Source organism: Geotrypetes seraphini, chromosome 5 (assembly GCF_902459505.1).
Source record: "Geotrypetes seraphini chromosome 5, aGeoSer1.1, whole genome shotgun sequence".
NCBI lineage: Eukaryota > Metazoa > Chordata > Amphibia > Gymnophiona > Dermophiidae > Geotrypetes > Geotrypetes seraphini.
Window position 1 is genome coordinate 157112179 of NC_047088.1, and position 13174 is coordinate 157125352.

Consider the following 13174-nt stretch of genomic DNA (forward strand, 5'->3'; position numbering starts at 1 on the left):
GCTAATCTGTCGATCAAATCGGGAAAGATTCAGGAAGACTGGAAGGTAGCGAATGTTACACCGATCTTCAAGAAAGGTTCGAGGGGAGATCCAGGGAACTACAGACCAGTGAGTCTGACCTCTGTACCGGGAAAGATGGTAGAGTCACTGATAAAGGACAGCATCATTGATCACCTTGACGGAAATGGGCTGATGAGGACCAGTCAGCACGGTTTTAGCAAAGGCAGATCATGTTTGACGAACTTGCTGCACTTCTTTGAGGGAGTAAACAGACAGATAGACAAGAGCGATCCAGTCGACATTGTATATCTGGATTTTCAGAAGGCGTTCGACAAGGTTCCGCACGAGCGACTACTTCGGAAAATTGCAAGCCATGGAATTGAGGGTGAAATACATGAAATAACAACTGGCTGGAGCATAGGAAACAGAGAGTGGGGGTAAATGGACAATACTCGGACTGGAAGAGCGTCACCAGTGGGATGCCGCAGGGCTTGGTGCTTGGACCCGTGCTCTTTAACATCTTTATAAATGATCTGGACATAGGTACGATGAGCGAGGTGATTAAATTTGCGGATGATACGAAGTTATTCAGAGTAGTAAAGACGCAGGGGGATTGCGAAGATCTGCAACGTGACATAATCAAGCTCGAGGAATGGGCATCGACATGGCAGATGAGGTTCAACGTGGATAAGTGTAAAGTGATGCATGTCAGTAACAAAAATCTCATGCACGAATACAGGATGTCCGGGGCGGTACTTGGAGAGACCTCCCAGAAAAGGGACTTGGGAGTTCTGATCGACAAGTCAATGAAGCCGTCCACATAATGTGCGGCGGCAGCAAAAAGGGTGAACAGAATGCTAGAAATGATAAAGAAGGGGATCATGAACAGATCAGAGAAGGTTATCATGCCGCTGTACATGGCCATGGTACGCCCTCACCTGGAGTACTGCGTCCAGCACTGGTCGCCGTACCTGAAGAAGGACACGGTACTACTCGAAAGTTTCCAGAGAAGAGCGACTAAGATGGTTAAGGGGCTAGAGGAGCTGCCGTACAGCGAAAGATTAGAGAAATTGGGCCTCTTCTCTCTCGAACAGAGGAGATTGAGAGGGGACATGATTGAAACATTCAAGGTACTGAAGGGGATAGACTTAGTAGATAAGGACAGGTTGTTCACCCTCTCCAAGGTAGGGAGAACAAGAGGGCACTCTCTAAAGTTGAAAGGGGATAGATTCCGTACAAACGTAAGGAAGTTCTTCTTCACCCATACAGTGGTAGCTGGAACGCCCTTCCAGAGGCTGTTATAGGGGAAAACACCCTCCAAGGATTCAAGACAAAGTTAGACAAGTTTCTGTTGAACAAGAACGTGCGCTGGTAGGGCTAGTCTCAGTTAGGGTGCTGGTCTTAGACCAAAGGCCGCCGCGTGAGCGGACTGCTGGGCATGATGGACCACTAGTCTGACTCAGCAGTGGCAATTCTTATGTTCTTATGTTCTATCAAATAAATGTCTAGGCAGCTTGTCGACTAAATTGGTGTAGGGGGGTAAGTGCAATAGAAAAGACATTGATAATGGAGGGAAAGATGGAACTACAAAGTTTAAAAGGAAAGGTGGGGGAGAGGAACAACAAAAGAGTGAGTTCTATAATCTGTGTTCAGACAGCTTATATGACCCAGGTTGTGCTAGCAAAAGTGAAAGAAGTCAGGCATAGGCATCTGAGAAAACAAAAGTTTGATACCGGAATCTGTGGTTTTGAGAATATAGAGCTGCGTGTAGTGCCTAAGGTGATCTCATGAAAGGACAGTACAATAAGTTGGTTCTGAGAGGATCTGAGGGCTCAAGGGGGGTGGGGCAGTAGGGGAACAGGTGTCTGAATAGGTAAAGTGGAATTTTGGCATTACAAATTTTGAATGGTAGACGGTTCTTCTTACCGATATGAGATACTGTAGGTAGCCAAGAGGCAGCCTTGAGGAGTGGGGTAACATGATCACATTTCAGATGTCTAGTGATCAGTTTGATGGATGTGTTTTGGATATAATCTATAGTCACTTGTGGTCTTTAACTTTAATGACCAGAGAGTGAACAAGGATATTTAAAGCAGAGGGAGGTAGAAGGGTATATATAGAGTGAATAAGTCAAAATTTGTGAAAAGATTATTAAACAACTGAAAATTTGGGGTGTGAAGGATAAGGAGGAGTCAAGAATTACACCCAGTGTCCGGATAGCAATAACTAAAGGGATGGGGTGTTGAGTAAGATGGGAGTGCTGAGTTTTGTAGTCTGATTTTTGGTGAAAAGTAAAGATTTGGATTTGCTGTGGTTATGTAACTACAAATACAAGTAGGTGACACCTGTGGGCATAAGGGCCATTCTGGTGATGTGCAGCTGCATCTAGTAAGAACATAAGAACAAAAGAATTGTCGCTGCTGGGTCAGACCAGTGGTTCCTCCTGCCCAGCAGTCGGCTCACGCGGCGGCCCCCAGGTCAAAGGCCAGTCCCCCAACTGAGACTAGCCCTACCAGCGCACGTTCTTGTTCAGCAGGAACTTGTCTAACTTTGTCTTGAATCCCTGGAGGGTGTTCTCCCCTATGACATACTCCGGAAGAGCGTTCCAATTTTCCACCACTCTCTGGGTGAAGAAGAACTTCCTTATGTTCGTACAGAATCTATCCCCTTTCAACTTTAGAGAGTGCCCTCTCGTTCTCTCTACCTTGGAGAGGGTGAACAATCTGTCTTTATCTGCTGTCTATTCCCCTCAGTATTTTGAATGTTTCGATCATGTCCCCTCTCAGTCTCCTCTTTTCAAATAGGTTTAAGGGTGGGTTTTAGAGGGCTTATCATATACTATAAGGGGGTTATGTTGAGATGTGTAGCTGGGCCTTTTTATGTGAAGTTCACTGCAGTGCCCCCTCCCCACACACACACACACATACAATGCTTTGCTGAGATGTCTGTGTGGCCAGTCTGCTAAAAATGCTGGTCCCTCCCAAAGGCTCGTTTTGTGCATTTTTCTTTTGACTTTTTTTTCCAAACTATTTCAAAAAGTTAGATGCGCATCTGAAAAATGGCCTTATTGAAAAAACAAGATATACAAGATACAGTTTAGAAAATGTACAAACAATTCTACTCGAGATATAATGCAGATATACCCTTAAAGCCCTAAAAATGTGCAATGAAAACCTGGAGTGACTTAACCTAACCCAGCCAACTTGACTTAAAGTGCAAAACACCCCAAGTGTGTAGGCCTTCAGGGGAAAATTCTGTATGGTACGCCGGTTTCTGCAGCCACCTAAGAAGTGGCTGAAAATTGCACACCGGCGTCCTATACAGAATCGCTTCTGCCCTTAGGGATAGATGCCCAACCCTGCCTAACCAGCCTGATTCTCTAACCATCACCCATGTCACAGGAGCTGTTTAGAGAATCACGCCTAATCCCTTCCCATCAGCTGATCGTAGCAAGGGAAGCCCCCTGCTGCAATCAGCTTACATAAGAACTGCCATCTCCGGATCAGACCTTCGGTCCATCAAGTCTGGCGATCCGCACACACGGAGGCCCAGCCAGATGTACACCTGGCGTAATTTTAGTCACCCATATCCCTCTATACATCTCATAAGGAGATGTGCATCTAGTTTGCTTTTAAATCCTAGAACAGTGGATTCCGCAATAACCTCCTCTGGGAGAGCATTCCAGGTGTCCACCACTTGTTGCGTGAAGCAGAACTTCCTGATATTTGTCCTGGACTTGTCCCCCCTTAGCTTCAGTCCTTGTCCTCTTGTCCGTGTCACATTGGACATTGTAAATAATTTTTTTTCCTGCTCTATTTTGTCGATTCAGTATTTTGAAAGTCTCAATCATATCCCCTCGCAGTCTCCTTTTCTCAAGGGAGAACAATCCCAGTATCTTAAGTCGTTCCTCGTATTCCAAGTTCTCCATACCTTTTATCAGCTTCGTTGCTCGTCTCTGCACCCTCTCCAGCAGTTTTATATCCTTCTTCAGGTTGGGAGACCAATGTTGGACACAGTATTCCAAGTGTGGTCTGACCATTGCCCTATAAAGCGGCATTATAACTTTCTCCGATCTACTCGTGATTCCTTTCTTTATCATGCCTAGCATTCTATTTGCTTTCTTTGCCGCTGCCGCACATTGTGCCGACGGTTTCAGGGTCCTATTTATCAGTACACCCAGGTCCTTTTCTTGTTCGCTCTTACCCAGAGTTGCACCTGACATTCTATACTCGTGTTCCTTGTTCTTTCTGCCTAAATGCATTACTTTGCACTTTTCACATTAAACTTCATCTGCCATTTCTCCGCCCATTTCTCTAACTGACACAAGTCACTCTGGAGTTCCTCGCTATCCTTCTGTGATCTGATTGCCCGGCATAGCTTTGTGTTGTCTGCAAACTTGATGATCTCACTGGATGTTCCTTCTTCTAGGTCATTGATGAAAATATTAAATAAGATGGGCCCAAGTACCGAGTCCAGGGGCACACCACTAGTCGCTGAGTAGCTGTGGCAGGGAACCCCCCCAAACTTGGCCATCAGGAGGGATGCCCAATCCCTCCCACTGCCACCCCCAAACCCTGACCCAACACTGTCCGTGGCAGGAGGGATGCCCAGTCCATCACCAAACCCCCCTTCAAAGTCACCCAACAGGAGGGATGTCCACTCCCTCATGCAGGAACCTCTGAAACAACCCCCCCTACCTGCAATAGGCAGGAGGGATGCCCACTCTCTCCTGCTAGAAGCCCCCCCGAGTCCATGACACCCCCCAATATGCGAACCCCCCAGCACCTCAACCAACCCCCCCCCAGTACTTTCTGTAGTTCGGCTGGCCAAAGGGATATTAATTCCCTCCAACCAGCAGGCTCACCTCTTCACAATGGCAGGCCTTCCCCTATCCGGTGCATCTTGGGATGCACCAGGGAGGGTCCTAAGGCTCTGATTGACCCTGATGCCTAAGGCACCTGGGCCAACCGGAGTTGTAGGCCTCCTTCCCAGTGCATTCTGGGAGTGGCCTAAGACTCCAATTGGCCAAATACCAAAGGCTACTGGTTGGCATCTGGGCCAGTCGGAGCCTTAGGTCCCGCCCCGGTTCAACCCAGAATGCACACGGAAGGGGAAGACTCGCCAATTTGGAAGAGGCGGGCTTGCCGACAGGAGGAAGAGGGCATCCCTCTTGCCAGCCATCTCCTAAAGGTACCGGGGGAGGGGGTTTAGAGGTGTCACGGGGGATGTTGAGGTGTAAGGGAATGTTGGGTGGATGTTGGGGAATGTTGAAGAATGCTGGGTGGGTGTTGGAGAATGTTAGGGGTTGGGGAGATCGATGGAGCCAGCAGCAGGAGGAACTGGGCATCCCTCCTACCAATTGGATGTGGGGGGTATCAGTAATATCAGGGGTTTGAGAGATCAATGGGGCTGGCGGCAGGAGAGAGTGGGTATCCTTTATGCCAATTGGATGTGGGGGGGGGGGTCGGGAGTGTCAGGGGTTTGAGGGATTGACGGGGTCAGCGGCAGGAGGGACTGGGCATCCCTCCTGCCATAGACAGTGTTGGGTGGGGGTCCTCTTAAGCTCGCCCAAGGTCACTTCTGGGTGAAACCACGTCCAGCCTTCGACAAGCTTAAGTATCTCTAGGCGCCTCCCTGCACCCGCGACAGACGCCTATAGTGTAGGCGGCCTGCTTGTGTGTGTGTGGTGGGGGGGGGTGTTAGAAATGTTCGGCTTGTTTGACTGGTTAGACAGCAGTAGGACGCCTACTACTGCCTACAGTCAGGATTCCATTTATAGAATTTGTCCCTTAGAGTATAAAAAATGAGGAAGAAAATCCTCAGCACCCCACCACCTCCCTATTAAATCGAGTAGGTGGTGTAATGGGATAATCACCAGCAAAAAAAAAATCCTTCACTACAAAACCTTGAGCAGCTTTGTGCAATGCAAACAATTCTCAATCAATGCATCTTTGTGAAGGAAGAAGACATTAATTTGAATGCCCGCTAGTGCAGGATGGATTGCTGGTTCCACACCCTGAGGCAGCTAGGATTGAGAAATGCTGAGTCACTAATGTAAAATCCTCTTGATGCTCAACCTCCCCTCCTCCCCCCCCTCCACACACACACACACAAAAAAACAAAAAACCCTTAACTGGCTATTTTCAGTGCACATAAGTATCTGGAGAAATGGAAGATTCAATTTTCAACACCTGACAGGGTTTTCCTGTTTCATGATTTAAAAAAAATTTTTTTTTAAATTTTGTATGGAGCTGCAGCCTATCTCAAAACAGGGAAACTTTGTTGGGTGCTGGAAACTGAATCTGCCATTTCTCCAGATACTTGGGGCTCCTTTTTACAAAGGTGCATTAGGACCTTAACACGCGCGCTAGCCGCTACCACCTTCTCTTGAGCAGGCAGTAGTTTCTCAGCCAGCGTGCGCTGATCCGGTGCGTGCGCTAAAAACGCTAGCACACCTTTGTAAAAGGAGCCCTTAGTAGCTCCTGAAGTTGCCATTTTTCAACTCTAATAAATACCCCGAAAAGGAACTACAGAAGTGGAAAGGATTTTTTAGGGTCAAATGGTTATAGGATGTACAGATTTGTTTTCTTGTGATATACCTAGCTTCAAAGGAATTTCTCCTTTCATATATTTTGTAGCACCTATTTATATTTTAGAATTATTTCCTGAGGTTCCCAGCTTTAAGCTCTGCCTCTGCAGTATGATTCATACAGGCTGTATTACATACAGTAAGTGAGTACACAGAACTTTAGACAGGAAGTCGCAATAACTTCCCTATTCCAACTTCACTGCAGGCCTAAGGTACCGGACATTAACAGCACTTGGAACGGGTAAGTCATCACTTTGCCTGGCTGCCCCGTCACCTTGAGAATGCCAAACTTTTATTTTGTATCTTAATGTTTTGAGAAACCTTCCAGAAGAGATCTTGTAAAGGTTTGCTAAAAGTTGTTTTGTATGTCTAGCTTTCATTCAATTACAGACTTAGCTGTTTTCCTTTCACTTTTCAGCTACACTTCTCTTGTTAGAAAGAAAAGTGCAAAGATTTCCAACACTGAAAAGGTTCACTTTAGATGCATCTATATTCTGTAACTACTGTAGTGCTTTTTGTGACAAATGGCTGTAATGTATCTTTGTATTTTTCTGTATATTGTACAGTATTGTCCATGTGTGTTTGCTGGCGCTGTTTGAGGGTGGCACAGAGCAGATAATTTGCTGGAATAGCCCTGGGGACTGTGTGGTGTCAACGTTTTAAGGGATGGGTAGATGTTAATAATGGGGCAGGAGAATGCTCTAATTACTCTCTAACTTATAACACTATATCAATAGTGTCCCAAGGCAAAAAAATGTTTAAATACAGTATACTGAGGAACAATGCATTTGTGAGCCCACTTGTAACCCACAATATTCTATAGTTAGTTTTTAGTTTTTAAATTTTTTTTTAGGTCTCAGTGTGTATTAGTGTGGAACCAATCGATTACCCCTTTTCCATTTCTTTGAGGGACTACTTTAATCCACACCATAAGTACTCAGGTTATGGAAATAAATAACGTGAATCTAGACCCTTGGGACCCTTTTGATGATATAGATGGCCATTTTCAATATGATATCTAAGGGCTCCTTTTACTAAGCTGCGTTAGGGCTTTAACGCTGGAATAGCATGCGCTACATTGTCGTACACGCTAGATCTTAACGCCAGCATTGAGCTGGCGTTAGTTCTAGCCGCGTAGCGTGCGGTAATTTCCTGCGTGTGCTAAAAACGCTAGCGCACCTTAGTAAAAGGAGCCCTAAGTCTGACTTTGGATGTTTTGTGGGATACGCACAGAAATCGGGTAGGAAAAATGTCCATTTTCGAAACTGTATTTCTAAACATGTTCACATTTTTAATGCATCTATCTTTTTTGGCCATTTAAAAAAAAAAAACAAAACATCCAAATGAAAAATGTACCAAACAAACCATTTGGATGTAGAAGGGGCCATCATTTTTAATATACTGGCCACACAGACATCCCAGAAGAGTAATGGGGCACTCAAGGAGGCACTGCAGTGAACTTCACATAAAGGGTCCCAGATACACATCCCACCATAACCCCTTACAGGGGAGCCCTCCAAAACTCACCCAGAACCAAATGTACCCAACTGTCTACCACCCCTATAGCCCTTATACTTGCAGGCATCACCTATTTGTCAGTACAGTAGGCTTTTGGTGGGCGCACACTTCCCACCACAAGTGTGGTTAGGGTGAGCTATGGGCCTGGTTCTTTTCTCTGCAGTCTACTGCTTGCTGCTCTAATGGGACTGGCTATTACATCTCTTGCTGTCATAGAGACAGATATGTACTGTTTTGTTCACTGTTTTGTTCAGAAGGATTGAAGGGGGTCAGTGACCCCTGGAGGAGTGTAGGGGGGAGGGGTCTTCCATGGTCATCTAGTTAGTTTGAGCAACATTTTGGCTTTTATTCATTTCTAAAACAGTTCTAGTCCCAAACGTCTATATAATGCCTTGGAAATTTTGTTAAATGTTTGATTATTGCTGCAAAACATCCAAACCCTAAACCCCTCCCTGGTCCTGCCTAGAACACGCCTCTAACATGCTCCCTTAAGATTTTGAAATAATGGGGACAAACAGCCTAGAAAAACATCTAGAAAGTAGGTTTCGAAAATAGTGATTTAGACATTTTGGTGATCCATATGTCATTTTTTGGACGTCTCTGTGTTTTGAAAATGAGCCCCGTAGTGTTATAAGTTGTGGTATTTCCTCAACTTCTTTCCAGAAGTATCCAGGTAGTGTCACAGCAGTTAAAAGGATTTATGCTGGCACTATATGGATAGTGACTCTGAAAATCTATAGTTAGGAGACATACATTTAATGGTGGTCATTACAAGGGTAATTCTATAACAGGTTGGCCATACAAATCCATCTGGAAATGGTTGCCTTAGAGATACCAGCTTGCCTAGCCTAGCAGCATTGGTTAAGACAATAAGATGATCTAAAAGATGAAAATCATTGGTTACTTTGAGATATTGGAGAAGCACTCTGTACATGATTTGTAGGTTAAGCTTTGGGATTATGGTTTGGTTTTGCCTTTGGCCCAGTTGATATTGAAGGTGTATGTGTAATGGTCTGAACAGAAAGATCTGGACCATTTTCTATTTGAGGTTTGAATCTCTGGTAGAATGGGCTGTTGGGTCATGAAGGCTGCAATGTCTAGTTGGTGACCTTTCTCGTGTGTGGTTTGTGGGTCTAAGATCTTGTAGGTTAAGGCTTTGAGGTAAGATAGTAGGTTTTCTACTTGCTTAGAAGTATGGTCTTCGAGATGGAGGTCTGTAAGTTGCTGTTAGTGAGTTTCGGTATATAAAATCTTTGAATTCTGGTCTTGCTGTGTTCCAATTCCCTGGTGTTATGTAGCAGAGCATGCAGGTTATGGATCCCTATAATGTGGTGCATGAAAGTTGGCAGGCTAGTAGATCCATGTATGAGGTCGACGTTTTGTCTAGTATGTTTAAGTTTAGGGAGTTTCTAACTAAGATGGCTAGACCTCCTCCTCCTTTTTTTTTTTCATGAAGACCACTGTTAGCAAGGTTTCAGTGAGGAAGAGGCAGTCTAGATTTTCGGTTTTTATCCAGTCTTTTACTTGTTCTGTCTTTGGGCCTAGAGCTCTGATGTTTATTTAGGCACATGTTAGTGTGGTGTATTCTGCTTGCGCACTATTTGTTGCTTTTGGGTAGACAAGTGCTCTTGGTTGGGGGTGTGGTTTAGTCCTGGAAGGGTTTGTTGGTCTTCTCCTTCATGTTGGTGTGAAGATGTGGTGTATGCAGGTTTGGGAATTTATGTTTCTGTCTGTAATGGTTCTCCTGGCTGGGTGGTGAATTCTTATTTGTAGTTGAAATAATTGGTATTGGGGAGATGTTGTTTGCTGCGGCCTTTCAGTTGGTTAGGAGCAAGATGATCAGTAGGATAGCTTGCGTTTAACATAGAAACTGACGGCAGAAAAGGGCCACGGCCCATCTAGTCTGCCCACACTAATGACCCACCCCCTAACTTCCTCCTTGAAGAGATCCCACGTGCCAATCCCATTTTTCTTAAAATCTGGCATGCTGCTGGCCTCAATTACCTGTAGTGGAAGATTATTCCAGTGATCAACTACCCTTTTGGTGAAGAAATATTTTCTGGTGTCGCCATGAAATTTCCCACCCCTGATTTTCAACGGATGCCCTCTTGTTGACATGGGTCCTTTAAGAAAAAAGAGATCTTCTTCCACCTCGATACGGCCCGTGACATATTTGAACGTCTCGATCATGTCTCCCCTCTCTCTGCGTTCCTCGAGTGAGTATAGTTGCAACTTACCCAGCCGTTCCTTATACGGGAGGTCCTTGTGTCCTGAGACCATCCTGGTGGCCATTCGCTGAACCGACTCAATTCTCAGCACATCTTTTTGATAATGTGGCTTCCAGAATTGTACACAGTATTCCAGATGGGGTCTCACCATGGATCTGTACAACGGCATTATGTCCTCGGGCGTACGGCTGACAAAACTTCTACAGATGCAACCCATGATTTGTCTAGCCCTGAATGAAGCTTTCTCCACTTGATTGGCAGTCTTCATGTCTTCGCTAATGATCACTCCCAAGTCACATTCTGCTACAGTCTTTGCTAGGATCTCACCATTTAGGGTGCAAGTCCTGCATGGATTTTTTTCCCCCAAGGTGCATGACTTTGCATTTTTTGGCATTGAAACTTAGTTGCCAAGTCTTTGACCAATGCTCCAGCAGGAGTAGGTCCTGCGTCACACTGTCGGGCACTGAGCTTTTGTCGGGCATTGTGCTTTTGTTTATTGTGCTTTTGCCTACTATGTTTGTGGTATAGCTTTCATTGTGAAAGATAGGAGGTAGGGGGTTGGTGGGAGCGAGGTTGTAGGTGATTTCCTGGGGGTTAGATAGTTGATCTTTCTTTAGGTGGCAAGTGATTGGGACGTGCGCCTTAGATGGTGATTGGGACGTGCGCCTTAGACAGTTTGCCTTAGACGGAGCCCCGAATGGCTACGCGCCATTAGGTGCTGAGCTTTTTAACTGGCTCAGTGGCTGGAGCGTCAGTGAGGGGCGGAGTGCTCTCCCACGCCCAAGGGGATCCTCAGTTGCTCCAGGAAGAACAAAATGGCAGAGCCAAAGGAAAGGGAAACTTTTAAATAAGCAAGGTTTCCCGCTGAGCCCTCCAACTGGCTCAGCGGCTGGAGCATCTGTGAGGGGCAGAGTGCTCTCCCAGCCCAAGGGGATCCTCAGTTTAGCGATTTTCCTTTATTAAAAGTAAATAAAAAAGCAGTTATATTAAAGTAAATAAAAAAGCAGTGAAAAAAGATCTATGTGAGTGAGTGAGTGGTATGACAGTTGTCTCTAAGACCACTCCCTCACTGGTAGTCTAGTTAAACAGCTATATCAGAAGTTAACTCGGAGGGGTAGTTTTCAGGACAGGATGTAGTTAAAATGCACAGAGTTAGTATAGAGCGAGAGAGGCCCTGAAGACAGAGGTCTCCGACAGAGATACTATGGGCAAGGATCTTTACAAGGTGATCTGGCTTAAGTTATAGTAACTGGCAGAGTTCTAGGGAAGAAAGTTGGCTTTAGCTTAGATCTTGTTTGCTGAGTGAGAAGTCTGAAGATTATGCTTGAAGGAATGCCATGGTTGAGTGCTTGTAAGAAAAAATACTGCCAAGGTAGGCTCAGAATTTCTTGGGTGCTGAACTATGGTTGTGAATAATGAAGACATTGTATATGGAAGAGAATAGCCATGCTAAAGGCAGACTAATTTAAATGAGATTGTATTTGAGAGACTTCCATGAAGAGTATTGAACATGTGAAGAAACATGCTTGTTTGTTTCCCTTGTATATAGTAATAAAGATTTTGTGTTTGACCTTATACTGCCATCCACTGTGTTTTCTGAGAGTTCTGTTGCCTTGCCAAGTCACGCTATCACAATCAACACAATAGGAAAATGTATTTATTATTTGGATTTATTAACTGCCTTTTCATGAAGAGATTCACCCAAAGCAGTTTACAATACATTGAATAGTAATCAGGCACTCTTAAGAGTATACTAATGCATAACTTCAAAAAATATTTCTACCACTGATTAGCCCACTGTGGTAAAATGGCTTGCAGCTGGCTCCAGAACCTCACAAAGGAAAAACTTTATTGGTAAACAAGTAATTAGAGCAAGATAGTCTGTTCCTATTACACTCACTTCCATCCTGGGCAACACCATTAATATTATTTCCTTCTCTCTTAACAGTTCTGTCTTCTTGAGTACAGTTCCAGTTACTGATACATAAGTACAGGCCAGGCTCCAACTAGGACTCTCAGGACCTAGATTTTCACAGAAAAAAGACACTCCTTTGCAGTCTCCTGTTCCTTCTCATGCAATCTGGGCTTCTAAAGGGTGCAAACTCTGAGCTAGGAGCACTCCTTACTTTCCTGGGACTCCCACACAGGCACTGCAGCTTAGTCAACACCTTAGGGAGAATTCTTGGCCTCCCTCCAGGAGATTTTTGCACTCAGGAACTCTCTCAGGAGACTTCTTGACTCTGGGCTTCTCTGATCCACTTTGCTCCAGGGCATTTAACCACCTTCTAGTTAGAGCCCTACTCTCCTTACTCAGCTTCTGACATGGCAGGTTAGCACCGCCTACCATAAAGTGGCTAAACTGCAACCTCAGTGAGTGCCGATATATCACTCACTCCCTCACACCCATATTAAGGAGGAGATCCCCTGTCTGTATGCTTGACTCAGATTATCTAAATGATCACAAATCGATCACTTAATTACTCAATACAATAGAAATTAAGAATTTTTCAAAGGAAAATTTGACAAATGTAAAGTATCCAGAAAAATATACTTGTTCCCCTTATAGGTAATTAAACATTTACAGGAAAACTTCAAATAAAAAACAGCTTCCATAGTGAAACCCACCACCTTTAACTGAAGAAAGGCCTTTGCCACATCTGGATAGCCCTAAAAACATCAGGGAATATTTGTATCTTCTGACCACAAAAAGGCAATTAGAGGCTTTTTCAAAACTCTTAGATGTCCAAAAAAATAGCATAAATCGGCACTTGGACGTTTTTTTCTTGTATAGAAAAAAATGGGTAAAGAAGATAACCTATATTGTTTCAGAACCAAAAGC

At 44.6% G+C, this 13174-nt stretch overlaps 1 protein-coding gene across 1 annotated transcript in view; it reads left to right on the forward strand.

Annotated features, from left to right (window-relative positions):
* The first annotated feature begins 6746 nt into the window (after positions 1-6746).
* The window catches only part of LOC117360870 (caspase-8-like), a 108640-nt gene continuing 102212 nt past the window's right edge, over positions 6747-13174 (forward strand). Inside the window, exon 1 of the mRNA XM_033945411.1 lies at positions 6747-6830. The gene's annotated coding sequence lies outside the window, so the exon portion shown is untranslated. The remainder of the gene's footprint in view (positions 6831-13174) is intronic.